Source organism: Ambystoma mexicanum, chromosome 2q (genome assembly GCF_040938575.1).
Source record: "Ambystoma mexicanum isolate Mex_15411 chromosome 2q, UKY_AmexF1_1, whole genome shotgun sequence".
NCBI classification, from domain to species: Eukaryota; Metazoa; Chordata; class Amphibia; order Caudata; family Ambystomatidae; genus Ambystoma; species Ambystoma mexicanum.
Window position 1 is genome coordinate 128,633,343 of NC_090924.1, and position 26,490 is coordinate 128,659,832.

Consider the following 26,490-nt stretch of genomic DNA (forward strand, 5'->3'; position numbering starts at 1 on the left):
TACCAAAGGGGAGATGCTGCTTTTTCCAGTGTCACGCCCATGCTCTCAGGGCTGGAGGGAGGAGGGCTGCTTTTTGTTTTTACAGGCAAAAGGAAAGGCCCAGCCCTCAGAGCTTCTGCCAATGCAGATCCCAGCAGGTGCAAAATAAAGGCTCTCCCCCACCTTGCCAGCTGCAGATTGATCAGAAGACTGCTAGTCTAGTGTGTTGGGCCACTTTCTCTCTTCTGTGTATCGTCCCCTCTTATTACATAAACAGCATAAGAGGAATAAAGGAAGGAAGGAAGGAAGGAAGGAAGGAAGGAAGGAACAGTGTATCGCAAGCACCTTCCACCCTGATGTCAATGGGCCACCAACCTTCGGGATGAGGAGGAGACCTGTGAAGACAGTCAGAGCGTGCCGACTGGGGCATTCATTTGGCTCATACACCGACAAGGCTTTCAGCGGCAGGAACAAACTTCAGGAATAGGCATTCTTGGCCTCGAATCCTAAGGGGGGTGCAAACGCTGAGGACAATTCCGTCAAATGCTCAAAGGACCGTGGCTCGTTGGTCTAGGGGTATGATTCTCGCTTTGGGTGCGAGAGGTCCCGGGTTCAAATCCCGGACGAGCCCAATCAAGGTGGTTAACTTGAGCTCCTTTTTTTTGTTTTTTCAATGTTATTTTCATTGGACAGACTCTCTGGTTTTCTCGGTAAGCAGTAGTCGATGAACAATTCACTTCCTGAACCTCTTTGCGTGCCATGTCCTTGCGACAAGCACTTTGTGTTCTCTGTTAGCTCTCAGTAACATTCCTTGATTTGCTTGTGAGTTTTGGCCGTCCGATCTCAAAGTGGAAATATGTCCTTCCATCTGTACGCTGCATAGGCCCTCAGCTGGCATACTTGTATATGTGCGCATGCTTGATAGGACGTATGTTTTAGGCTGGATTGTGTGAGCTTCAGGCGCAAGGCATTTGATTAGTCTTTAAGCAGGTCCACTTGCACTGCCCTTTGCACCTGTTCTCCCAGTCCCTACAAAGGTGAGCAAGCAGCTGTTTCTGTAGTGTAGTGGTTATCACGTTCGCCTCACACGCGAAAGGTCCCCGGTTCGAGACAGGGCAGAAACACTCTCTGCTGGCATTTTACACAAAATAGTTTTTTTCCCCTTTTGTCACACACAAATGTAAAGTATGAACTTATTTGCGTTCCCATGGAAATAGCATATGCTCTCAAGAGCTTGAGAAATACACTGGGAAGGCAAGCATCCTCACATGTATTCTGTATATGGGGCCAATAAAAAAATGCACGCGCTTGCATTTTGTGTATGTAATGTTGCAGAGCACAGAGAGGATTTATTTTCCCTACTGCTGGGTTTTTGGGTCTCTGGGATCACAGTTGGGTCCGCTCCGTCCTCTGAAATGGTCCATATTAGTTACATAGGTTAGTGTACCAAAGAAATAATACATTTTCATATACAGCTTCTTCATTTCTGTGTTCTGAGGGATTACCAGTTGTAAGAAATGCACTTGCCGGTACAGTGATTCCCTGGCTTTCTCTGGCCCGAGAAAGCTTTTCCTCTGAAGTGGGAACAGAAGTTGGACTGCTTCTGCTGAACTTCCTGAAAGCAGAGCTGGCGGGAGGAGGGACTTTTTGAGTGCTGGGAAAATTTGAGCTGGAAATTTGCATCGGCTGGACAGAGATTGCTTGGAGCAGCCAAAATATAATAACGGCCATGGCGCTCAAGTAAAGCAGAAAGCTTTTAGTATACACCTTTTGCACTCTTGTCAACGAAGCTGGGCTCTGTGAATGCTCACCCTACGCAAGAAAAGAGAACAGACTTTGCTGGTGACCTAAATATATCTCGCCTGATCGAGCACGATCGAGCTCTGAGTGAGCAGCTGTGCAATGGTCATCTTTACCAAAGGGGAGATGCTGCTTTTTCCAGTGTCACGCCCATGCCCTCAGGGCTGGAGGGAGGAGGGCTGCTTTTTGTTTTTACAGGCAAAAGGAAAGGCCCAGCCCTCAGAGCTTCTGCCAATGCAGATCCCAGCAGGTGCAAAATAAAGGCTCTCCCCCACCTTGCCAGCTGCAGATTGATCAGAAGACTGCTAGTCTAGTGTGTTGGGCCACTTTCTCTCTTCTGTGTATCGTCCCCTCTTATTACATAAACAGCATAAGAGGAATAAAGGAAGGAAGGAAGGAAGGAAGGAAGGAACAGTGTATCGCAAGCACCTTCCACCCTGATGTCAATGGGCCACCAACCTTCGGGATGAGGAGGAGACCTGTGAAGACAGTCAGAGCGTGCCGACTGGGGCATTCATTTGGCTCATACACCGACAAGGCTTTCAGCGGCAGGAACAAACTTCAGGAATAGGCATTCTTGGCCTCGAATCCTAAGGGGGGTGCAAACGCTGAGGACAATTCCGTCAAATGCTCAAAGGACCGTGGCTCGTTGGTCTAGGGGTATGATTCTCGCTTTGGGTGCGAGAGGTCCCGGGTTCAAATCCCCGACGAGCCCAATCAAGGTGGTTAACTTGAGCTCCTTTTTTTTGTTTTTTCAATGTTATTTTCATTGGACAGACTCTCTGGTTTTCTCGGTAAGCAGTAGTCGATGAACAATTCACTTCCTGAACCTCTTTGCGTGCCATGTCCTTGCGACAAGCACTTTGTGTTCTCTGTTAGCTCTCAGTAACATTCCTTGATTTGCTTGTGAGTTTTGGCCGTCCGATCTCAAAGTGGAAATATGTCCTTCCATCTGTACGCTGCATAGGCCCTCAGCTGGCATACTTGTATATGTGCGCATGCTTGATAGGACGTATGTTTTAGGCTGGATTGTGTGAGCTTCAGGCGCAAGGCATTTGATTAGTCTTTAAGCAGGTCCACTTGCACTGCCCTTTGCACCTGTTCTCCCAGTCCCTACAAAGGTGAGCAAGCAGCTGTTTCTGTAGTGTAGTGGTTATCACGTTTGCCTCACACGCGAAAGGTCCCCGGTTCGAGACCGGGCAGAAACACTCTCTGCTGGCATTTTACACAAAATAGTTTTTTTCCCCTTTTGTCACACACAAATGTAAAGTATGAACTTATTTGCGTTCCCATGGAAATAGCATATGCTCTCAAGAGCTTGAGAAATACACTGGGAAGGCAAGCATCCTCACATGTATTCTGTATATGGGGCCAATAAAAAAATGCACGCGCTTGCATTTTGTGTATGTAATGTTGCAGAGCACAGAGAGGATTTATTTTCCCTACTGCTGGGTATTTGGGTCTCTGGGATCACAGTTGGGTCCGCTCCGTCCTCTGAAATGGTCCATATTAGTTACATAGGTTAGTGTACCAAAGAAATAATACATTTTCATATACAGCTTCTTCATTTCTGTGTTCTGAGGGATTACCAGTTGTAAGAAATGCACTTGCCGGTACAGTGATTCCCTGGCTTTCTCTGGCCCGAGAAAGCTTTTCCTCTGAAGTGGGAACAGAAGTTGGACTGCTTCTGCTGAACTTCCTGAAAGCAGAGCTGGCGGGAGGAGGGACTTTTTGAGTGCTGGGAAAATTTGAGCTGGAAATTTGCATCGGCTGGACAGAGATTGCTTGGAGCAGCCAAAATATAATAACGGCCATGGCGCTCAAGTAAAGCAGAAAGCTTTTAGTATACACCTTTTGCACTCTTGTCAACGAAGCTGGGCTCTGTGAATGCTCACCCTACGCAAGAAAAGAGAACAGACTTTGCTGGTGACCTAAATATATCTCGCCTGATCGAGCACGATCGAGCTCTGAGTGAGCAGCTGTGCAATGGTCATCTTTACCAAAGGGGAGATGCTGCTTTTTCCAGTGTCACGCCCATGCTCTCAGGGCTGGAGGGAGGAGGGCTGCTTTTTGTTTTTACAGGCAAAAGGAAAGGCCCAGCCCTCAGAGCTTCTGCCAATGCAGATCCCAGCAGGTGCAAAATAAAGGCTCTCCCCCACCTTGCCAGCTGCAGATTGATCAGAAGACTGCTAGTCTAGTGTGTTGGGCCACTTTCTCTCTTCTGTGTATCGTCCCCTCTTATTACATAAACAGCATAAGAGGAATAAAGGAAGGAAGGAAGGAAGGAAGGAACAGTGTATCGCAAGCACCTTCCACCCTGATGTCAATGGGCCACCAACCTTCGGGATGAGGAGGAGACCTGTGAAGACAGTCAGAGCGTGCCGACTGGGGCATTCATTTGGCTCATACACCGACAAGGCTTTCAGCGGCAGGAACAAACTTCAGGAATAGGCATTCTTGGCCTCGAATCCTAAGGGGGGTGCAAACGCTGAGGACAATTCCGTCAAATGCTCAAAGGACCGTGGCTCGTTGGTCTAGGGGTATGATTCTCGCTTTGGGTGCGAGAGGTCCCGGGTTCAAATCCCGGACGAGCCCAATCAAGGTGGTTAACTTGAGCTCCTTTTTTTTGTTTTTTCAATGTTATTTTCATTGGACAGACTCTCTGGTTTTCTCGGTAAGCAGTAGTCGATGAACAATTCACTTCCTGAACCTCTTTGCGTGCCATGTCCTTGCGACAAGCACTTTGTGTTCTCTGTTAGCTCTCAGTAACATTCCTTGATTTGCTTGTGAGTTTTGGCCGTCCGATCTCAAAGTGGAAATATGTCCTTCCATCTGTACGCTGCATAGGCCCTCAGCTGGCATACTTGTATATGTGCGCATGCTTGATAGGACGTATGTTTTAGGCTGGATTGTGTGAGCTTCAGGCGCAAGGCATTTGATTAGTCTTTAAGCAGGTCCACTTGCACTGCCCTTTGCACCTGTTCTCCCAGTCCCTACAAAGGTGAGCAAGCAGCTGTTTCTGTAGTGTAGTGGTTATCACGTTTGCCTCACACGCGAAAGGTCCCCGGTTCGAGACCGGGCAGAAACACTCTCTGCTGGCATTTTACACAAAATAGTTTTTTTCCCCTTTTGTCACACACAAATGTAAAGTATGAACTTATTTGCGTTCCCATGGAAATAGCATATGCTCTCAAGAGCTTGAGAAATACACTGGGAAGGCAAGCATCCTCACATGTATTCTGTATATGGGGCCAATAAAAAAATGCACGCGCTTGCATTTTGTGTATGTAATGTTGCAGAGCACAGAGAGGATTTATTTTCCCTACTGCTGGGTTTTTGGGTCTCTGGGATCACAGTTGGGTCCGCTCCGTCCTCTGAAATGGTCCATATTAGTTACATAGGTTAGTGTACCAAAGAAATAATACATTTTCATATACAGCTTCTTCATTTCTGTGTTCTGAGGGATTACCAGTTGTAAGAAATGCACTTGCCGGTACAGTGATTCCCTGGCTTTCTCTGGCCCGAGAAAGCTTTTCCTCTGAAGTGGGAACAGAAGTTGGACTGCTTCTGCTGAACTTCCTGAAAGCAGAGCTGGCGGGAGGAGGGACTTTTTGAGTGCTGGGAAAATTTGAGCTGGAAATTTGCATCGGCTGGACAGAGATTGCTTGGAGCAGCCAAAATATAATAACGGCCATGGCGCTCAAGTAAAGCAGAAAGCTTTTAGTATACACCTTTTGCACTCTTGTCAACGAAGCTGGGCTCTGTGAATGCTCACCCTACGCAAGAAAAGAGAACAGACTTTGCTGGTGACCTAAATATATCTCGCCTGATCGAGCACGATCGAGCTCTGAGTGAGCAGCTGTGCAATGGTCATCTTTACCAAAGGGGAGATGCTGCTTTTTCCAGTGTCACGCCCATGCTCTCAGGGCTGGAGGGAGGAGGGCTGCTTTTTGTTTTTACAGGCAAAAGGAAAGGCCCAGCCCTCAGAGCTTCTGCCAATGCAGATCCCAGCAGGTGCAAAATAAAGGCTCTCCCCCACCTTGCCAGCTGCAGATTGATCAGAAGACTGCTAGTCTAGTGTGTTGGGCCACTTTCTCTCTTCTGTGTATCGTCCCCTCTTATTACATAAACAGCATAAGAGGAATAAAGGAAGGAAGGAAGGAAGGAAGGAACAGTGTATCGCAAGCACCTTGCACCCTGATGATGTCAATGGGCCACCAACCTTCGGGATGAGGAGGAGACCTGTGAAGACAGTCAGAGCGTGCCGACTGGGGCATTCATTTGGCTCATACACCGACAAGGCTTTCAGCGGCAGGAACAAACTTCAGGAATAGGCATTCTTGGCCTCGAATCCTAAGGGGGGTGCAAACGCTGAGGACAATTCCGTCAAATGCTCAAAGGACCGTGGCTCGTTGGTCTAGGGGTATGATTCTCGCTTTGGATGCGAGAGGTCCCGGGTTCAAATCCCGGACGAGCCCAATCAAGGTGGTTAACTTGAGCTCCTTTTTTTTGTTTTTTCAATGTTATTTTCATTGGACAGACTCTCTGGTTTTCTCGGTAAGCAGTAGTCGATGAACAATTCACTTCCTGAACCTCTTTGCGTGCCATGTCCTTGCGACAAGCACTTTGTGTTCTCTGTTAGCTCTCAGTAACATTCCTTGATTTGCTTGTGAGTTTTGGCCGTCCGATCTCAAAGTGGAAATATGTCCTTCCCTCTGTACGCTGCATAGGCCCTCAGCTGGCATACTTGTATATGTGCGCATGCTTGATAGGACGTATGTTTTAGGCTGGATTGTGTGAGCTTCAGGCGCAAGGCATTTGATTAGTCTTTAAGCAGGTCCACTTGCACTGCCCTTTGCACCTGTTCTCCCAGTCCCTACAAAGGTGAGCAAGCAGCTGTTTCTGTAGTGTAGTGGTTATCACGTTCGCCTCACACGCGAAAGGTCCCCGGTTCGAGACCGGGCAGAAACACTCTCTGCTGGCATTTTACACAAAATAGTTTTTTTCCCCTTTTGTCACACACAAATGTAAAGTATGAACTTATTTGCGTTCCCATGGAAATAGCATATGCTCTCAAGAGCTTGAGAAATACACTGGGAAGGCAAGCATCCTCACATGTATTCTGTATATGGGGCCAATAAAAAAATGCACGCGCTTGCATTTTGTGTATGTAATGTTGCAGAGCACAGAGAGGATTTATTTTCCCTACTGCTGGGTATTTGGGTCTCTGGGATCACAGTTGGGTCCGCTCCGTCCTCTGAAATGGTCCATATTAGTTACATAGGTTAGTGTACCAAAGAAATAATACATTTTCATATACAGCTTCTTCATTTCTGTGTTCTGAGGGATTACCAGTTGTAAGAAATGCACTTGCCGGTACAGTGATTCCCTGGCTTTCTCTGGCCCGAGAAAGCTTTTCCTCTGAAGTGGGAACAGAAGTTGGACTGCTTCTGCTGAACTTCCTGAAAGCAGAGCTGGCGGGAGGAGGGACTTTTTGAGTGCTGGGAAAATTTGAGCTGGAAATTTGCATCGGCTGGACAGAGATTGCTTGGAGCAGCCAAAATATAATAACGGCCATGGCGCTCAAGTAAAGCAGAAAGTTTTTAGTATACACCTTTTGCACTCTTGTCAACGAAGCTGGGCTCTGTGAATGCTCACCCTACGCAAGAAAAGAGAACAGACTTTGCTGGTGACCTAAATATATCTCGCCTGATCGAGCACGATCGAGCTCTGAGTGAGCAGCTGTGCAATGGTCATCTTTACCAAAGGGGAGATGCTGCTTTTTCCAGTGTCACGCCCATGCTCTCAGGGCTGGAGGGAGGAGGGCTGCTTTTTGTTTTTACAGGCAAAAGGAAAGGCCCAGCCCTCAGAGCTTCTGCCAATGCAGATCCCAGCAGGTGCAAAATAAAGGCTCTCCCCCACCTTGCCAGCTGCAGATTGATCAGAAGACTGCTATTCTAGTGTGTTGGGCCACTTTCTCTCTTCTGTGTATCGTCCCCTCTTATTACATAAACAGCATAAGAGGAATAAAGGAAGGAAGGAAGGAAGGAAGGAACAGTGTATCGCAAGCACCTTGCACCCTGATGATGTCAATGGGCCACCAACCTTCGGGATGAGGAGGAGACCTGTGAAGACAGTCAGAGCGTGCCGACTGGGGCATTCATTTGGCTCATACACCGACAAGGCTTTCAGCGGCAGGAACAAACTTCAGGAATAGGCATTCTTGGCCTCGAATCCTAAGGGGGGTGCAAACGCTGAGGACAATTCCGTCAAATGCTCAAAGGACCGTGGCTCGTTGGTCTAGGGGTATGATTCTCGCTTTGGATGCGAGAGGTCCCGGGTTCAAATCCCGGACGAGCCCAATCAAGGTGGTTAACTTGAGCTCCTTTTTTTTGTTTTTTCAATGTTATTTTCATTGGACAGACTCTCTGGTTTTCTCGGTAAGCAGTAGTCGATGAACAATTCACTTCCTGAACCTCTTTGCGTGCCATGTCCTTGCGACAAGCACTTTGTGTTCTCTGTTAGCTCTCAGTAACATTCCTTGATTTGCTTGTGAGTTTTGGCCGTCCGATCTCAAAGTGGAAATATGTCCTTCCCTCTGTACGCTGCATAGGCCCTCAGCTGGCATACTTGTATATGTGCGCATGCTTGATAGGACGTATGTTTTAGGCTGGATTGTGTGAGCTTCAGGCGCAAGGCATTTGATTAGTCTTTAAGCAGGTCCACTTGCACTGCCCTTTGCACCTGTTCTCCCAGTCCCTACAAAGGTGAGCAAGCAGCTGTTTCTGTAGTGTAGTGGTTATCACGTTCGCCTCACACGCGAAAGGTCCCCGGTTCGAGACCGGGCAGAAACACTCTCTGCTGGCATTTTACACAAAATAGTTTTTTTCCCCTTTTGTCACACACAAATGTAAAGTATGAACTTATTTGCGTTCCCATGGAAATAGCATATGCTCTCAAGAGCTTGAGAAATACACTGGGAAGGCAAGCATCCTCACATGTATTCTGTATATGGGGCCAATAAAAAAATGCACGCGCTTGCATTTTGTGTATGTAATGTTGCAGAGCACAGAGAGGATTTATTTTCCCTACTGCTGGGTATTTGGGTCTCTGGGATCACAGTTGGGTCCGCTCCGTCCTCTGAAATGGTCCATATTAGTTACATAGGTTAGTGTACCAAAGAAATAATACATTTTCATATACAGCTTCTTCATTTCTGTGTTCTGAGGGATTACCAGTTGTAAGAAATGCACTTGCCGGTACAGTGATTCCCTGGCTTTCTCTGGCCCGAGAAAGCTTTTCCTCTGAAGTGGGAACAGAAGTTGGACTGCTTCTGCTGAACTTCCTGAAAGCAGAGCTGGCGGGAGGAGGGACTTTTTGAGTGCTGGGAAAATTTGAGCTGGAAATTTGCATCGGCTGGACAGAGATTGCTTGGAGCAGCCAAAATATAATAACGGCCATGGCGCTCAAGTAAAGCAGAAAGCTTTTAGTATACACCTTTTGCACTCTTGTCAACGAAGCTGGGCTCTGTGAATGCTCACCCTACGCAAGAAAAGAGAACAGACTTTGCTGGTGACCTAAATATATCTCGCCTGATCGAGCACGATCGAGCTCTGAGTGAGCAGCTGTGCAATGGTCATCTTTACCAAAGGGGAGATGCTGCTTTTTCCAGTGTCACGCCCATGCTCTCAGGGCTGGAGGGAGGAGGGCTGCTTTTTGTTTTTACAGGCAAAAGGAAAGGCCCAGCCCTCAGAGCTTCTGCCAATGCAGATCCCAGCAGGTGCAAAATAAAGGCTCTCCCCCACCTTGCCAGCTGCAGATTGATCAGAAGACTGCTAGTCTAGTGTGTTGGGCCACTTTCTCTCTTCTGTGTATCGTCCCCTCTTATTACATAAACAGCATAAGAGGAATAAAGGAAGGAAGGAAGGAAGGAAGGAAGGAACAGTGTATCGCAAGCACCTTCCACCCTGATGTCAATGGGCCACCAACCTTCGGGATGAGGAGGAGACCTGTGAAGACAGTCAGAGCGTGCCGACTGGGGCATTCATTTGGCTCATACACCGACAAGGCTTTCAGCGGCAGGAACAAACTTCAGGAATAGGCATTCTTGGCCTCGAATCCTAAGGGGGGTGCAAACGCTGAGGACAATTCCGTCAAATGCTCAAAGGACCGTGGCTCGTTGGTCTAGGGGTATGATTCTCGCTTTGGGTGCGAGAGGTCCCGGGTTCAAATCCCGGACGAGCCCAATCAAGGTGGTTAACTTGAGCTCCTTTTTTTTGTTTTTTCAATGTTATTTTCATTGGACAGACTCTCTGGTTTTCTCGGTAAGCAGTAGTCGATGAACAATTCACTTCCTGAACCTCTTTGCGTGCCATGTCCTTGCGACAAGCACTTTGTGTTCTCTGTTAGCTCTCAGTAACATTCCTTGATTTGCTTGTGAGTTTTGGCCGTCCGATCTCAAAGTGGAAATATGTCCTTCCATCTGTACGCTGCATAGGCCCTCAGCTGGCATACTTGTATATGTGCGCATGCTTGATAGGACGTATGTTTTAGGCTGGATTGTGTGAGCTTCAGGCGCAAGGCATTTGATTAGTCTTTAAGCAGGTCCACTTGCACTGCCCTTTGCACCTGTTCTCCCAGTCCCTACAAAGGTGAGCAAGCAGCTGTTTCTGTAGTGTAGTGGTTATCACGTTCGCCTCACACGCGAAAGGTCCCCGGTTCGAGACGGGGCAGAAACACTCTCTGCTGGCATTTTACACAAAATAGTTTTTTTCCCCTTTTGTCACACACAAATGTAAAGTATGAACTTATTTGCGTTCCCATGGAAATAGCATATGCTCTCAAGAGCTTGAGAAATACACTGGGAAGGCAAGCATCCTCACATGTATTCTGTATATGGGGCCAATAAAAAAATGCACGCGCTTGCATTTTGTGTATGTAATGTTGCAGAGCACAGAGAGGATTTATTTTCCCTACTGCTGGGTTTTTGGGTCTCTGGGATCACAGTTGGGTCCGCTCCGTCCTCTGAAATGGTCCATATTAGTTACATAGGTTAGTGTACCAAAGAAATAATACATTTTCATATACAGCTTCTTCATTTCTGTGTTCTGAGGGATTACCAGTTGTAAGAAATGCACTTGCCGGTACAGTGATTCCCTGGCTTTCTCTGGCCCGAGAAAGCTTTTCCTCTGAAGTGGGAACAGAAGTTGGACTGCTTCTGCTGAACTTCCTGAAAGCAGAGCTGGCGGGAGGAGGGACTTTTTGAGTGCTGGGAAAATTTGAGCTGGAAATTTGCATCGGCTGGACAGAGATTGCTTGGAGCAGCCAAAATATAATAACGGCCATGGCGCTCAAGTAAAGCAGAAAGCTTTTAGTATACACCTTTTGCACTCTTGTCAACGAAGCTGGGCTCTGTGAATGCTCACCCTACGCAAGAAAAGAGAACAGACTTTGCTGGTGACCTAAATATATCTCGCCTGATCGAGCACGATCGAGCTCTGAGTGAGCAGCTGTGCAATGGTCATCTTTACCAAAGGGGAGATGCTGCTTTTTCCAGTGTCACGCCCATGCTCTCAGGGCTGGAGGGAGGAGGGCTGCTTTTTGTTTTTACAGGCAAAAGGAAAGGCCCAGCCCTCAGAGCTTCTGCCAATGCAGATCCCAGCAGGTGCAAAATAAAGGCTCTCCCCCACCTTGCCAGCTGCAGATTGATCAGAAGACTGCTAGTCTAGTGTGTTGGGCCACTTTCTCTCTTCTGTGTATCGTCCCCTCTTATTACATAAACAGCATAAGAGGAATAAAGGAAGGAAGGAAGGAAGGAAGGAACAGTGTATCGCAAGCACCTTCCACCCTGATGATGTCAATGGGCCACCAACCTTCGGGATGAGGAGGAGACCTGTGAAGACAGTCAGAGCGTGCCGACTGGGGCATTCATTTGGCTCATACACCGACAAGGCTTTCAGCGGCAGGAACAAACTTCAGGAATAGGCATTCTTGGCCTCGAATCCTAAGGGGGGTGCAAACGCTGAGGACAATTCCGTCAAATGTTCAAAGGACCGTGGCTCGTTGGTCTAGGGGTATGATTCTCGCTTTGGGTGCGAGAGGTCCAGGGTTCAAATCCCGGACGAGCCCAATCAAGGTGGTTAACTTGAGCTCCTTTTTTTTGTTTTTTCAATGTTATTTTCATTGGACAGACTCTCTGGTTTTCTCGGTAAGCAGTAGTCGATGAACAATTCACTTCCTGAACCTCTTTGCGTGCCATGTCCTTGCGACAAGCACTTTGTGTTCTCTGTTAGCTCTCAGTAACATTCCTTGATTTGCTTGTGAGTTTTGGCCGTCCGATCTCAAAGTGGAAATATGTCCTTCCCTCTGTACGCTGCATAGGCCCTCAGCTGGCATACTTCTATATGTGCGCATGCTTGATAGGACGTATGTTTTAGGCTGGATTGTGTGAGCTTCAGGCGCAAGGCATTTGATTAGTCTTTAAGCAGGTCCACTTGCACTGCCCTTTGCACCTGTTCTCCCAGTCCCTACAAAGGTGAGCAAGCAGCTGTTTCTGTAGTGTAGTGGTTATCACGTTCGCCTCACACGCGAAAGGTCCCCGGTTCGAGACCGGGCAGAAACACTCTCTGCTGGCATTTTACACAAAATAGTTTTTTTCCCCTTTTGTCACACACAAATGTAAAGTATGAACTTATTTGCGTTCCCATGGAAATAGCATATGCTCTCAAGAGCTTGAGAAATACACTGGGAAGGCAAGCATCCTCACATGTATTCTGTATATGGGGCCAATAAAAAAATGCACGCGCTTGCATTTTGTGTATGTAATGTTGCAGAGCACAGAGAGGATTTATTTTCCCTACTGCTGGGTATTTGGGTCTCTGGGATCACAGTTGGGTCCGCTCCGTCCTCTGAAATGGTCCATATTAGTTACATAGGTTAGTGTACCAAAGAAATAATACATTTTCATATACAGCTTCTTCATTTCTGTGTTCTGAGGGATTACCAGTTGTAAGAAATGCACTTGCCGGTACAGTGATTCCCTGGCTTTCTCTGGCCCGAGAAAGCTTTTCCTCTGAAGTGGGAACAGAAGTTGGACTGCTTCTGCTGAACTTCCTGAAAGCAGAGCTGGCGGGAGGAGGGACTTTTTGAGTGCTGGGAAAATTTGAGCTGGAAATTTGCATCGGCTGGACAGAGATTGCTTGGAGCAGCCAAAATATAATAACGGCCATGGCGCTCAAGTAAAGCAGAAAGCTTTTAGTATACACCTTTTGCACTCTTGTCAACGAAGCTGGGCTCTGTGAATGCTCACCCTACGCAAGAAAAGAGAACAGACTTTGCTGGTGACCTAAATATATCTCGCCTGATCGAGCACGATCGAGCTCTGAGTGAGCAGCTGTGCAATGGTCATCTTTACCAAAGGGGAGATGCTGCTTTTTCCAGTGTCACGCCCATGCTCTCAGGGCTGGAGGGAGGAGGGCTGCTTTTTGTTTTTACAGGCAAAAGGAAAGGCCCAGCCCTCAGAGCTTCTGCCAATGCAGATCCCAGCAGGTGCAAAATAAAGGCTCTCCCCCACCTTGCCAGCTGCAGATTGATCAGAAGACTGCTAGTCTAGTGTGTTGGGCCACTTTCTCTCTTCTGTGTATCGTCCCCTCTTATTACATAAACAGCATAAGAGGAATAAAGGAAGGAAGAAAGGAAGGAAGGAAGGAACAGTGTATCGCAAGCACCTTCCACCCTGATGTCAATGGGCCACCAACCTTCGGGATGAGGAGGAGACCTGTGAAGACAGTCAGAGCGTGCCGACTGGGGCATTCATTTGGCTCATACACCGACAAGGCTTTCAGCGGCAGGAACAAACTTCAGGAATAGGCATTCTTGGCCTCGAATCCTAAGGGGGGTGCAAACGCTGAGGACAATTCCGTCAAATGCTCAAAGGACCGTGGCTCGTTGGTCTAGGGGTATGATTCTCGCTTTGGGTGCGAGAGGTCCCGGGTTCAAATCCCGGACGAGCCCAATCAAGGTGGTTAACTTGAGCTCCTTTTTTTTGTTTTTTCAATGTTATTTTCATTGGACAGACTCTCTGGTTTTCTCGGTAAGCAGTAGTCGATGAACAATTCACTTCCTGAACCTCTTTGCGTGCCATGTCCTTGCGACAAGCACTTTGTGTTCTCTGTTAGCTCTCAGTAACATTCCTTGATTTGCTTGTGAGTTTTGGCCGTCCGATCTCAAAGTGGAAATATGTCCTTCCCTCTGTACGCTGCATAGGCCCTCAGCTGGCATACTTGTATATGTGCGCATGCTTGATAGGACGTATGTTTTAGGCTGGATTGTGTGAGCTTCAGGCGCAAGGCATTTGATTAGTCTTTAAGCAGGTCCACTTGCACTGCCCTTTGCACCTGTTCTCCCAGTCCCTACAAAGGTGAGCAAGCAGCTGTTTCTGTAGTGTAGTGGTTATCACGTTCGCCTCACACGCGAAAGGTCCCCGGTTCGAGACCGGGCAGAAACACTCTCTGCTGGCATTTTACACAAAATAGTTTTTTTCCCCTTTTGTCACACACAAATGTAAAGTATGAACTTATTTGCGTTCCCATGGAAATAGCATATGCTCTCAAGAGCTTGAGAAATACACTGGGAAGGCAAGCATCCTCACATGTATTCTGTATATGGGGCCAATAAAAAAATGCACGCGCTTGCATTTTGTGTATGTAATGTTGCAGAGCACAGAGAGGATTTATTTTCCCTACTGCTGGGTATTTGGGTCTCTGGGATCACAGTTGGGTCCGCTCCGTCCTCTGAAATGGTCCATATTAGTTACATAGGTTAGTGTACCAAAGAAATAATACATTTTCATATACAGCTTCTTCATTTCTGTGTTCTGAGGGATTACCAGTTGTAAGAAATGCACTTGCCGGTACAGTGATTCCCTGGCTTTCTCTGGCCCGAGAAAGCTTTTCCTCTGAAGTGGGAACAGAAGTTGGACTGCTTCTGCTGAACTTCCTGAAAGCAGAGCTGGCGGGAGGAGGGACTTTTTGAGTGCTGGGAAAATTTGAGCTGGAAATTTGCATCGGCTGGACAGAGATTGCTTGGAGCAGCCAAAATATAATAACGGCCATGGCGCTCAAGTAAAGCAGAAAGCTTTTAGTATACACCTTTTGCACTCTTGTCAACGAAGCTGGGCTCTGTGAATGCTCACCCTACGCAAGAAAAGAGAACAGACTTTGCTGGTGACCTAAATATATCTCGCCTGATCGAGCACGATCGAGCTCTGAGTGAGCAGCTGTGCAATGGTCATCTTTACCAAAGGGGAGATGCTGCTTTTTCCAGTGTCACGCCCATGCTCTCAGGGCTGGAGGGAGGAGGGCTGCTTTTTGTTTTTACAGGCAAAAGGAAAGGCCCAGCCCTCAGAGCTTCTGCCAATGCAGATCCCAGCAGGTGCAAAATAAAGGCTCTCCCCCACCTTGCCAGCTGCAGATTGATCAGAAGACTGCTAGTCTAGTGTGTTGGGCCACTTTCTCTCTTCTGTGTATCGTCCCCTCTTATTACATAAACAGCATAAGAGGAATAAAGGAAGGAAGGAAGGAAGGAAGGAACAGTGTATCGCAAGCACCTTCCACCCTGATGTCAATGGGCCACCAACCTTCGGGATGAGGAGGAGACCTGTGAAGACAGTCAGAGCGTGCCGACTGGGGCATTCATTTGGCTCATACACCGACAAGGCTTTCAGCGGCAGGAACAAACTTCAGGAATAGGCATTCTTGGCCTCGAATCCTAAGGGGGGTGCAAACGCTGAGGACAATTCCGTCAAATGCTCAAAGGACCGTGGCTCGTTGGTCTAGGGGTATGATTCTCGCTTTGGGTGCGAGAGGTCCAGGGTTCAAATCCCGGACGAGCCCAATCAAGGTGGTTAAATTGAGCTCCTTTTTTTTGTTTTTTCAATGTTATTTTCATTGGACAGACTCTCTGGTTTTCTCGGTAAGCAGTAGTCGATGAACAATTCACTTCCTGAACCTCTTTGCGTGCCATGTCCTTGCGACAAGCACTTTGTGTTCTCTGTTAGCTCTCAGTAACATTCCTTGATTTGCTTGTGAGTTTTGGCCGTCCGATCTCAAAGTGGAAATATGTCCTTCCCTCTGTACGCTGCATAGGCCCTCAGCTGGCATACTTGTATATGTGCGCATGCTTGATAGGACGTATGTTTTAGGCTGGATTGTGTGAGCTTCAGGCGCAAGGCATTTGATTAGTCTTTAAGCAGGTCCACTTGCACTGCCCTTTGCACCTGTTCTCCCAGTCCCTACAAAGGTGAGCAAGCAGCTGTTTCTGTAGTGTAGTGGTTATCACGTTCGCCTCACACGCGAAAGGTCCCCGGTTCGAGACCGGGCAGAAACACTCTCTGCTGGCATTTTACACAAAATAGTTTTTTTCCCCTTTTGTCACACACAAATGTAAAGTATGAACTTATTTGCGTTCCCATGGAAATAGCATATGCTCTCAAGAGCTTGAGAAATACACTGGGAAGGCAAGCATCCTCACATGTATTCTGTATATGGGGCCAATAAAAAAATGCACGCGCTTGCATTTTGTGTATGTAATGTTGCAGAGCACAGAGAGGATTTATTTTCCCTACTGCTGGGTATTTGGGTCTCTGGGATCACAGTTGGGTCCGCTCCGTCCTCTGAAATGGTCCATATTAGTTACATAGGTTAGTGTACCAAAGAAATAATACATTTTCATATACAGCTTCTTCATTTCTGTGTTCTGAGGGATTACCAGTTGTAAGAAATGCACTTGCCGGTACAGTGATTCCCTGGCTTTCTCTGGCCCGAGAAAGCTTTTCCTCTGAAGTGGGAACAGAAGTTGGACTGCTTCTGCTGAACTTCCTGAAAGCAGAGCTGGCGGGAGGAGGGACTTTTTGAGTGCTGGGAAAATTTGAGCTGGAAATTTGCATCGGCTGGACAGAGATTGCTTGGAGCAGCCAAAATATAATAACGGCCATGGCGCTCAAGTAAAGCAGAAAGCTTTTAGTATACACCTTTTGCACTCTTGTCAACGAAGCTGGGCTCTGTGAATGCTCACCCTACGCAAGAAAAGAGAACAGACTTTGCTGGTGACCTAAATATATCTCGCCTGATCGAGCACGATCGAGCTCTGAGTGAGCAGCTGTGCAATGGTCATCTTTACCAAAGGGGAGATGCTGCTTTTTCCAGTGTCACGCCCATGCTCTCAGGGCTGGAGGGAGGAGGGCTGCTTTTTGTTTTTACAGGCAAAAGGAAAGGCCCAGCCCTCAGAGCTTCTGCCAATGCAGATCCCAGCAGGTGCAAAATAAAGGCTCTCCCCCACCTTGCCAGCTGCAGATTGATCAGAAGACTGCTAGTCTAGTGTGTTGGGCCACTTTCTCTCTTCTGTGTATCGTCCCCTCTTATTACATAAACAGCATAAGAGGAATAAAGGAAGGAAGGAAGGAAGGAAGGAAGGAAGGAAGGAAGGAACAGTGTATCGCAAGCACCTTCCACCCTGATGTCAATGGGCCACCAACCTTCGGGATGAGGAGGAGACCTGTGAAGACAGTCAGAGCGTGCCGACTGGGGCATTCATTTGGCTCATACACCGACAAGGCTTTCAGCGGCAGGAACAAACTTCAGGAATAGGCATTCTTGGCCTCGAATCCTAAGGGGGGTGCAAACGCTGAGGACAATTCCGTCAAATGCTCAAAGGACCGTGGCTCGTTGGTCTAGGGGTATGATTCTCGCTTTGGGTGCGAGAGGTCCCGGGTTCAAATCCCGGACGAGCCCAATCAAGGTGGTTAACTTGAGCTCCTTTTTTTTGTTTTTTCAATGTTATTTTCATTGGACAGACTCTCTGGTTTTCTCGGTAAGCAGTAGTCGATGAACAATTCACTTCCTGAACCTCTTTGCGTGCCATGTCCTTGCGACAAGCACTTTGTGTTCTCTGTTAGCTCTCAGTAACATTCCTTGATTTGCTTGTGAGTTTTGGCCGTCCGATCTCAAAGTGGAAATATGTCCTTCCCTCTGTACGCTGCATAGGCCCTCAGCTGGCATACTTGTATATGTGCGCATGCTTGATAGGACGTATGTTTTAGGCTGGATTGTGTGAGCTTCAGGCGCAAGGCATTTGATTAGTCTTTAAGCAGGTCCACTTGCACTGCCCTTTGCACCTGTTCTCCCAGTCCCTACAAAGGTGAGCAAGCAGCTGTTTCTGTAGTGTAGTGGTTATCACGTTCGCCTCACACGCGAAAGGTCCCCGGTTCGAGACCGGGCAGAAACACTCTCTGCTGGCATTTTACACAAAATAGTTTTTTTCCCCTTTTGTCACACACAAATGTAAAGTATGAACTTATTTGCGTTCCCATGGAAATAGCATATGCTCTCAAGAGCTTGAGAAATACACTGGGAAGGCAAGCATCCTCACATGTATTCTGTATATGGGGCCAATAAAAAAATGCACGCGCTTGCATTTTGTGTATGTAATGTTGCAGAGCACAGAGAGGATTTATTTTCCCTACTGCTGGGTATTTGGGTCTCTGGGATCACAGTTGGGTCCGCTCCGTCCTCTGAAATGGTCCATATTAGTTACATAGGTTAGTGTACCAAAGAAATAATACATTTTCATATACAGCTTCTTCATTTCTGTGTTCTGAGGGATTACCAGTTGTAAGAAATGCACTTGCCGGTACAGTGATTCCCTGGCTTTCTCTGGCCCGAGAAAGCTTTTCCTCTGAAGTGGGAACAGAAGTTGGACTGCTTCTGCTGAACTTCCTGAAAGCAGAGCTGGCGGGAGGAGGGACTTTTTGAGTGCTGGGAAAATTTGAGCTGGAAATTTGCATCGGCTGGACAGAGATTGCTTGGAGCAGCCAAAATATAATAACGGCCATGGCGCTCAAGTAAAGCAGAAAGCTTTTAGTATACACCTTTTGCACTCTTGTCAACGAAGCTGGGCTCTGTGAATGCTCACCCTACGCAAGAAAAGAGAACAGACTTTGCTGGTGACCTAAATATATCTCGCCTGATCGAGCACGATCGAGCTCTGAGTGAGCAGCTGTGCAATGGTCATCTTTACCAAAGGGGAGATGCTGCTTTTTCCAGTGTCACGCCCATGCTCTCAGGGCTGGAGGGAGGAGGGCTGCTTTTTGTTTTTACAGGCAAAAGGAAAGGCCCAGCCCTCAGAGCTTCTGCCAATGCAGATCCCAGCAGGTGCAAAATAAAGGCTCTCCCCCACCTTGCCAGCTGCAGATTGATCAGAAGACTGCTAGTCTAGTGTGTTGGGCCACTTTCTCTCTTCTGTGTATCGTCCCCTCTTATTACATAAACAGCATAAGAGGAATAAAGGAAGGAAGGAAGGAAGGAAGGAAGGAAGGAACAGTGTATCGCAAGCACCTTCCACCCTGATGTCAATGGGCCACCAACCTTCGGGATGAGGAGGAGACCTGTGAAGACAGTCAGAGCGTGCCGACTGGGGCATTCATTTGGCTCATACACCGACAAGGCTTTCAGCGGCAGGAACAAACTTCAGGAATAGGCATTCTTGGCCTCGAATCCTAAGGGGGGTGCAAACGCTGAGGACAATTCCGTCAAATGCTCAAAGGACCGTGGCTCGTTGGTCTAGGGGTATGATTCTCGCTTTGGGTGCGAGAGGTCCCGGGTTCAAATCCCGGAAGAGCCCAATCAAGGTGGTTAACTTGAGCTCCTTTTTTTTGTTTTTTCAATGTTATTTTCATTGGACAGACTCTCTGGTTTTCTCGGTAAGCAGTAGTCGATGAACAATTCACTTCCTGAACCTCTTTGCGTGCCATGTCCTTGCGACAAGCACTTTGTGTTCTCTGTTAGCTCTCAGTAACATTCCTTGATTTGCTTGTGAGTTTTGGCCGTCCGATCTCAAAGTGGAAATATGTCCTTCCCTCTGTACGCTGCATAGCCCCTCAGCTGGCATACTTGTATATGTGCGCATGCTTGATAGGACGTATGTTTTAGGCTGGATTGTGTGAGCTTCAGGCGCAAGGCATTTGATTAGTCTTTAAGCAGGTCCACTTGCACTGCCCTTTGCACCTGTTCTCCCAGTCCCTACAAAGGTGAGCAAGCAGCTGTTTCTGTAGTGTAGTGGTTATCACGTTCGCCTCACACGCGAAAGGTCCCCGGTTCGAGACCGGGCAGAAACACTCTCTGCTGGCATTTTACACAAAATAGTTTTTTTCCCCTTTTGTCACACACAAATGTAAAGTATGAACTTATTTGCGTTCCCATGGAAATAGCATATGCTCTCAAGAGCTTGAGAAATACACTGGGAAGGCAAGCATCCTCACATGTATTCTGTATATGGGGCCAATAAAAAAATGCACGCGCTTGCATTTTGTGTATGTAATGTTGCAGAGCACAGAGAGGATTTATTTTCCCTACTGCTGGGTATTTGGGTCTCTGGGATCACAGTTGGGTCCGCTCCGTCCTCTGAAATGGTCCATATTAGTTACATAGGTTAGTGTACCAAAGAAATAATACATTTTCATATACAGCTTCTTCATTTCTGTGTTCTGAGGGATTACCAGTTGTAAGAAATGCACTTGCCGGTACAGTGATTCCCTGGCTTTCTCTGGCCCGAGAAAGCTTTTCCTCTGAAGTGGGAACAGAAGTTGGACTGCTTCTGCTGAACTTCCTGAAAGCAGAGCTGGCGGGAGGAGGGACTTTTTGAGTGCTGGGAAAATTTGAGCTGGAAATTTGCATCGGCTGGACAGAGATTGCTTGGAGCAGCCAAAATATAATAACGGCCATGGCGCTCAAGTAAAGCAGAAAGCTTTTAGTATACACCTTTTGCACTCTTGTCAACGAAGCTGGGCTCTGTGAATGCTCACCCTACGCAAGAAAAGAGAACAGACTTTGCTGGTGACCTAAATATATCTCGCCTGATCGAGCACGATCGAGCTCTGAGTGAGCAGCTGTGCAATGGTCATCTTTACCAAAGGGGAGATGCTGCTTTTTCCAGTGTCACGCCCATGCTCTCAGGGCTGGAGGGAGGAGGGCTGCTTTTTGTTTTTACAGGCAAAAGGAAAGGCCCAGCCCTCAGAGCTTCTGCCAATGCAGATCCCAGCAGGTGCAAAATAAAGGCTCTCCCCCACCTTGCCAGCTGCAGATTGATCAGAAGACTGCTAGTCTAGTGTGTTGGGCCACTTTCTCTCTTCTGTGTATCGTCCCCTCTTATTACATAAACAGCATAAGAGGAATAAAGGAAGGAAGGAAGGAAGGAAGGAACAGTGTATCGCAAGCACCTTCCACCCTGATGTCAATGGGCCACCAACCTTCGGGATGAGGAGGAGACCTGTGAAGACAGTCAGAGCGTGCCGACTGGGGCATTCATTTGGCTCATACACCGACAAGGATTTCAGCGGCAGGAACAAACTTCAGGAATAGGCATTCTTGGCCTCGAATCCTAAGGGGGGTGCAAACGCTGAGGACAATTCCGTCAAATGCTCAAAGGACCGTGGCTCGTTGGTCTAGGGGTATGATTCTCGCTTTGGGTGCGAGAGGTCCCGGGTTCAAATCCCGGACGAGCCCAATCAAGGTGGTTAACTTGAGCTCCTTTTTTTTGTTTTTTCAATGTTATTTTCATTGGACAGACTCTCTGGTTTTCTCGGTAAGCAGTAGTCGATGAACAATTCACTTCCTGAACCTCTTTGCGTGCCATGTCCTTGCGACAAGCACTTTGTGTTCTCTGTTAGCTCTCAGTAACATTCCTTGATTTGCTTGTGAGTTTTGGCCGTCCGATCTCAAAGTGGAAATATGTCCTTCCCTCTGTACGCTGCATAGGCCCTCAGCTGGCATACTTGTATATGTGCGCATGCTTGATAGGACGTATGTTTTAGGCTGGATTGTGTGAGCTTCAGGCGCAAGGCATTTGATTAGTCTTTAAGCAGGTCCACTTGCACTGCCCTTTGCACCTGTTCTCCCAGTCCCTACAAAGGTGAGCAAGCAGCTGTTTCTGTAGTGTAGTGGTTATCACGTTCGCCTCACACGCGAAAGGTCCCCGGTTCGAGACCGGGCAGAAACACTCTCTGCTGGCATTTTACACAAAATAGTTTTTTTCCCCTTTTGTCACACACAAATGTAAAGTATGAACTTATTTGCGTTCCCATGGAAATAGCATATGCTCTCAAGAGCTTGAGAAATACACTGGGAAGGCAAGCATCCTCACATGTATTCTGTATATGGGGCCAATAAAAAAATGCACGCGCTTGCATTTTGTGTATGTAATGTTGCAGAGCACAGAGAGGATTTATTTTCCCTACTGCTGGGTATTTGGGTCTCTGGGATCACAGTTGGGTCCGCTCCGTCCTCTGAAATGGTCCATATTAGTTACATAGGTTAGTGTACCAAAGAAATAATACATTTTCATATACAGCTTCTTCATTTCTGTGTTCTGAGGGATTACCAGTTGTAAGAAATGCACTTGCCGGTACAGTGATTCCCTGGCTTTCTCTGGCCCGAGAAAGCTTTTCCTCTGAAGTGGGAACAGAAGTTGGACTGCTTCTGCTGAACTTCCTGAAAGCAGAGCTGGCGGGAGGAGGGACTTTTTGAGTGCTGGGAAAATTTGAGCTGGAAATTTGCATCGGCTGGACAGAGATTGCTTGGAGCAGCCAAAATATAATAACGGCCATGGCGCTCAAGTAAAGCAGAAAGCTTTTAGTATACACCTTTTGCACTCTTGTCAACGAAGCTGGGCTCTGTGAATGCTCACCCTACGCAAGAAAAGAGAACAGACTTTGCTGGTGACCTAAATATATCTCGCCTGATCGAGCACGATCGAGCTCTGAGTGAGCAGCTGTGCAATGGTCATCTTTACCAAAGGGGAGATGCTGCTTTTTCCAGTGTCACGCCCATGCTCTCAGGGCTGGAGGGAGGAGGGCTGCTTTTTGTTTTTACAGGCAAAAGGAAAGGCCCAGCCCTCAGAGCTTCTGCCAATGCAGATCCCAGCAGGTGCAAAATAAAGGCTCTCCCCCACCTTGCCAGCTGCAGATTGATCAGAAGACTGCTAGTCTAGTGTGTTGGGCCACTTTCTCTCTTCTGTGTATCGTCCCCTCTTATTACATAAACAGCATAAGAGGAATAAAGGAAGGAAGGAAGGAAGGAAGGAACAGTGTATCGCAAGCACCTTCCACCCTGATGTCAATGGGCCACCAACCTTCGGGATGAGGAGGAGACCTGTGAAGACAGTCAGAGCGTGCCGACTGGGGCATTCATTTGGCTCATACACCGACAAGGCTTTCAGCGGCAGGAACAAACTTCAGGAATAGGCATTCTTGGCCTCGAATCCTAAGGGGGGTGCAAACGCTGAGGACAATTCCGTCAAATGCTCAAAGGACCGTGGCTCGTTGGTCTAGGGGTATGATTCTCGCTTTGGGTGCGAGAGGTCCAGGGTTCAAATCCCGGACGAGCCCAATCAAGGTGGTTAAATTGAGCTCCTTTTTTTTGTTTTTTCAATGTTATTTTCATTGGACAGACTCTCTGGTTTTCTCGGTAAGCAGTAGTCGATGAACAATTCACTTCCTGAACCTCTTTGCGTGCCATGTCCTTGCGACAAGCACTTTGTGTTCTCTGTTAGCTCTCAGTAACATTCCTTGATTTGCTTGTGAGTTTTGGCCGTCCGATCTCAAAGTGGAAATATGTCCTTCCCTCTGTACGCTGCATAGGCCCTCAGCTGGCATACTTGTATATGTGCGCATGCTTGATAGGACGTATGTTTTAGGCTGGATTGTGTGAGCTTCAGGCGCAAGGCATTTGATTAGTCTTTAAGCAGGTCCACTTGCACTGCCCTTTGCACCTGTTCTCCCAGTCCCTACAAAGGTGAGCAAGCAGCTGTTTCTGTAGTGAAAGGTCCCCGGTTCGAGACCGGGCAGAAACACTCTCTGCTGGCATTTTACACAAAATAGTTTTTTTCCCCTTTTGTCACACACAAATGTAAAGTATGAACTTATTTGCGTTCCCATGGAAATAGCATATGCTCTCAAGAGCTTGAGAAATACACTGGGAAGGCAAGCATCCTCACATGTATTCTGTATATGGGGCCAATAAAAAAATGCACGCGCTTGCATTTTGTGTATGTAATGTTGCAGAGCACAGAGAGGATTTATTTTCCCTACTGCTGGGTATTTGGGTCTCTGGGATCACAGTTGGGTCCGCTCCGTCCTCTGAAATGGTCCATATTAGTTACATAGGTTAGTGTACCAAAGAAATAATACATTTTCATATACAGCTTCTTCATTTCTGTGTTCTGAGGGATTACCAGTTGTAAGAAATGCACTTGCCGGTACAGTGATTCCCTGGCTTTCTCTGGCCCGAGAAAGCTTTTCCTCTGAAGTGGGAACAGAAGTTGGACTGCTTCTGCTGAACTTCCTGAAAGCAGAGCTGGCGGGAGGAGGGACTTTTTGAGTGCTGGGAAAATTTGAGCTGGAAATTTGCATCGGCTGGACAGAGATTGCTTGGAGCAGCCAAAATATAATAACGGCCATGGCGCTCAAGTAAAGCAGAAAGCTTTTAGTATACACCTTTTGCACTCTTGTCAACGAAGCTGGGCTCTGTGAATGCTCACCCTACGCAAGAAAAGAGAACAGACTTTGCTGGTGACCTAAATATATCTCGCCTGATCGAGCACGATCGAGCTCTGAGTGAGCAGCTGTGCAATGGTCATCTTTACCAAAGGGGAGATGCTGCTTTTTCCAGTGTCACGCCCATGCTCTCAGGGCTGGAGGGAGGAGGGCTGCTTTTTGTTTTTACAGGCAAAAGGAAAGGCCCAGCCCTCAGAGCTTCTGCCAATGCAGATCCCAGCAGGTGCAAAATAAAGGCTCTCCCCCACCTTGCCAGCTGCAGATTGATCAGAAGACTGCTAGTCTAGTGTGTTGGGCCACTTTCTCTCTTCTGTGTATCGTCCCCTCTTATTACATAAACAGCATAAGAGGAATAAAGGAAGGAAGGAAGGAAGGAAGGAAGGAAGGAAGGAAGGAAGGAAGGAAGGAAGGAAGGAACAGTGTATCGCAAGCACCTTCCACCCTGATGTCAATGGGCCACCAACCTTCGGGATGAGGAGGAGACCTGTGAAGACAGTCAGAGCGTGCCGACTGGGGCATTCATTTGGCTCATACACCGACAAGGCTTTCAGCGGCAGGAACAAACTTCAGGAATAGGCATTCTTGGCCTCGAATCCTAAGGGGGGTGCAAACGCTGAGGACAATTCCGTCAAATGCTCAAAGGACCGTGGCTCGTTGGTCTAGGGGTATGATTCTCGCTTTGGGTGCGAGAGGTCCCGGGTTCAAATCCCGGACGAGCCCAATCAAGGTGGTTAACTTGAGGTCCTTTTTTTTGTTTTTTCAATGTTATTTTCATTGGACAGACTCTCTGGTTTTCTCGGTAAGCAGTAGTCGATGAACAATTCACTTCCTGAACCTCTTTGCGTGCCATGTCCTTGCGACAAGCACTTTGTGTTCTCTGTTAGCTCTCAGTAACATTCCTTGATTTGCTTGTGAGTTTTGGCCGTCCGATCTCAAAGTGGAAATATGTCCTTCCCTCTGTACGCTGCATAGGCCCTCAGCTGGCATACTTGTATATGTGCGCATGCTTGATAGGACGTATGTTTTAGGCTGGATTGTGTGAGCTTCAGGCGCAAGGCATTTGATTAGTCTTTAAGCAGGTCCACTTGCACTGCCCTTTGCACCTGTTCTCCCAGTCCCTACAAAGGTGAGCAAGCAGCTGTTTCTGTAGTGTAGTGGTTATCACGTTCGCCTCACACGCGAAAGGTCCCCGGTTCGAGACCGGGCAGAAACACTCTCTGCTGGCATTTTACACAAAATAGTTTTTTTCCCCTTTTGTCACACACAAATGTAAAGTATGAACTTATTTGCGTTCCCATGGAAATAGCATATGCTCTCAAGAGCTTGAGAAATACACTGGGAAGGCAAGCATCCTCACATGTATTCTGTATATGGGGCCAATAAAAAAATGCACGCGCTTGCATTTTGTGTATGTAATGTTGCAGAGCACAGAGAGGATTTATTTTCCCTACTGCTGGGTATTTGGGTCTCTGGGATCACAGTTGGGTCCGCTCCGTCCTCTGAAATGGTCCATATTAGTTACATAGGTTAGTGTACCAAAGAAATAATACATTTTCATATACAGCTTCTTCATTTCTGTGTTCTGAGGGATTACCAGTTGTAAGAAATGCACTTGCCGGTACAGTGATTCCCTGGCTTTCTCTGGCCCGAGAAAGCTTTTCCTCTGAAGTGGGAACAGAAGTTGGACTGCTTCTGCTGAACTTCCTGAAAGCAGAGCTGGCGGGAGGAGGGACTTTTTGAGTGCTGGGAAAATTTGAGCTGGAAATTTGCATCGGCTGGACAGAGATTGCTTGGAGCAGCCAAAATATAATAACGGCCATGGCGCTCAAGTAAAGCAGAAAGCTTTTAGTATACACCTTTTGCACTCTTGTCAACGAAGCTGGGCTCTGTGAATGCTCACCCTACGCAAGAAAAGAGAACAGACTTTGCTGGTGACCTAAATATATCTCGCCTGATCGAGCACGATCGAGCTCTGAGTGAGCAGCTGTGCAATGGTCATCTTTACCAAAGGGGAGATGCTGCTTTTTCCAGTGTCACGCCCATGCTCTCAGGGCTGGAGGGAGGAGGGCTGCTTTTTGTTTTTACAGGCAAAAGGAAAGGCCCAGCCC

General features: G+C 47.5%; 24 non-coding genes across 24 annotated transcripts; all 24 read left to right on the forward strand.

The window, feature by feature from the left end:
• The first annotated feature begins 538 nt into the window (after positions 1 to 538).
• On the forward strand, positions 539 to 610 carry TRNAP-UGG (transfer RNA proline (anticodon UGG)). The gene has a single exon. It is a non-coding gene; the product is annotated as a tRNA-Pro (tRNA).
• A 420-nt stretch (positions 611 to 1,030) lies between these two features.
• Positions 1,031 to 1,103, forward strand: TRNAV-CAC (transfer RNA valine (anticodon CAC)). Its single transcript has one exon. It is a non-coding gene; the product is annotated as a tRNA-Val (tRNA).
• Positions 1,104 to 2,914: 1,811 nt separating this feature from the next.
• Positions 2,915 to 2,987, forward strand: TRNAV-CAC (transfer RNA valine (anticodon CAC)). Its single transcript has one exon. It is a non-coding gene; the product is annotated as a tRNA-Val (tRNA).
• Positions 2,988 to 4,302: 1,315 nt separating this feature from the next.
• Positions 4,303 to 4,374, forward strand: TRNAP-UGG (transfer RNA proline (anticodon UGG)). Its single transcript has one exon. It is a non-coding gene; the product is annotated as a tRNA-Pro (tRNA).
• A 420-nt stretch (positions 4,375 to 4,794) lies between these two features.
• On the forward strand, positions 4,795 to 4,867 carry TRNAV-CAC (transfer RNA valine (anticodon CAC)). The gene has a single exon. It is a non-coding gene; the product is annotated as a tRNA-Val (tRNA).
• A 1,318-nt stretch (positions 4,868 to 6,185) lies between these two features.
• Positions 6,186 to 6,257, forward strand: TRNAP-UGG (transfer RNA proline (anticodon UGG)). Its single transcript has one exon. It is a non-coding gene; the product is annotated as a tRNA-Pro (tRNA).
• Positions 6,258 to 6,677: 420 nt separating this feature from the next.
• TRNAV-CAC (transfer RNA valine (anticodon CAC)) lies at positions 6,678 to 6,750 on the forward strand. Its single transcript has one exon. It is a non-coding gene; the product is annotated as a tRNA-Val (tRNA).
• Positions 6,751 to 8,068: 1,318 nt separating this feature from the next.
• TRNAP-UGG (transfer RNA proline (anticodon UGG)) lies at positions 8,069 to 8,140 on the forward strand. The gene has a single exon. It is a non-coding gene; the product is annotated as a tRNA-Pro (tRNA).
• Positions 8,141 to 8,560: 420 nt separating this feature from the next.
• On the forward strand, positions 8,561 to 8,633 carry TRNAV-CAC (transfer RNA valine (anticodon CAC)). Its single transcript has one exon. It is a non-coding gene; the product is annotated as a tRNA-Val (tRNA).
• A 1,319-nt stretch (positions 8,634 to 9,952) lies between these two features.
• On the forward strand, positions 9,953 to 10,024 carry TRNAP-UGG (transfer RNA proline (anticodon UGG)). Its single transcript has one exon. It is a non-coding gene; the product is annotated as a tRNA-Pro (tRNA).
• Positions 10,025 to 11,835: 1,811 nt separating this feature from the next.
• On the forward strand, positions 11,836 to 11,907 carry TRNAP-UGG (transfer RNA proline (anticodon UGG)). The gene has a single exon. It is a non-coding gene; the product is annotated as a tRNA-Pro (tRNA).
• Positions 11,908 to 12,327: 420 nt separating this feature from the next.
• On the forward strand, positions 12,328 to 12,400 carry TRNAV-CAC (transfer RNA valine (anticodon CAC)). The gene has a single exon. It is a non-coding gene; the product is annotated as a tRNA-Val (tRNA).
• Positions 12,401 to 13,719: 1,319 nt separating this feature from the next.
• On the forward strand, positions 13,720 to 13,791 carry TRNAP-UGG (transfer RNA proline (anticodon UGG)). The gene has a single exon. It is a non-coding gene; the product is annotated as a tRNA-Pro (tRNA).
• Positions 13,792 to 14,211: 420 nt separating this feature from the next.
• Positions 14,212 to 14,284, forward strand: TRNAV-CAC (transfer RNA valine (anticodon CAC)). The gene has a single exon. It is a non-coding gene; the product is annotated as a tRNA-Val (tRNA).
• Positions 14,285 to 15,599: 1,315 nt separating this feature from the next.
• Positions 15,600 to 15,671, forward strand: TRNAP-UGG (transfer RNA proline (anticodon UGG)). The gene has a single exon. It is a non-coding gene; the product is annotated as a tRNA-Pro (tRNA).
• Positions 15,672 to 16,091: 420 nt separating this feature from the next.
• TRNAV-CAC (transfer RNA valine (anticodon CAC)) lies at positions 16,092 to 16,164 on the forward strand. Its single transcript has one exon. It is a non-coding gene; the product is annotated as a tRNA-Val (tRNA).
• A 1,331-nt stretch (positions 16,165 to 17,495) lies between these two features.
• TRNAP-UGG (transfer RNA proline (anticodon UGG)) lies at positions 17,496 to 17,567 on the forward strand. The gene has a single exon. It is a non-coding gene; the product is annotated as a tRNA-Pro (tRNA).
• A 420-nt stretch (positions 17,568 to 17,987) lies between these two features.
• Positions 17,988 to 18,060, forward strand: TRNAV-CAC (transfer RNA valine (anticodon CAC)). Its single transcript has one exon. It is a non-coding gene; the product is annotated as a tRNA-Val (tRNA).
• A 1,815-nt stretch (positions 18,061 to 19,875) lies between these two features.
• Positions 19,876 to 19,948, forward strand: TRNAV-CAC (transfer RNA valine (anticodon CAC)). The gene has a single exon. It is a non-coding gene; the product is annotated as a tRNA-Val (tRNA).
• A 1,315-nt stretch (positions 19,949 to 21,263) lies between these two features.
• On the forward strand, positions 21,264 to 21,335 carry TRNAP-UGG (transfer RNA proline (anticodon UGG)). The gene has a single exon. It is a non-coding gene; the product is annotated as a tRNA-Pro (tRNA).
• A 420-nt stretch (positions 21,336 to 21,755) lies between these two features.
• TRNAV-CAC (transfer RNA valine (anticodon CAC)) lies at positions 21,756 to 21,828 on the forward strand. Its single transcript has one exon. It is a non-coding gene; the product is annotated as a tRNA-Val (tRNA).
• A 1,315-nt stretch (positions 21,829 to 23,143) lies between these two features.
• TRNAP-UGG (transfer RNA proline (anticodon UGG)) lies at positions 23,144 to 23,215 on the forward strand. Its single transcript has one exon. It is a non-coding gene; the product is annotated as a tRNA-Pro (tRNA).
• A 1,815-nt stretch (positions 23,216 to 25,030) lies between these two features.
• Positions 25,031 to 25,102, forward strand: TRNAP-UGG (transfer RNA proline (anticodon UGG)). The gene has a single exon. It is a non-coding gene; the product is annotated as a tRNA-Pro (tRNA).
• A 420-nt stretch (positions 25,103 to 25,522) lies between these two features.
• TRNAV-CAC (transfer RNA valine (anticodon CAC)) lies at positions 25,523 to 25,595 on the forward strand. Its single transcript has one exon. It is a non-coding gene; the product is annotated as a tRNA-Val (tRNA).
• Positions 25,596 to 26,490: the final 895 nt, after the last annotated feature.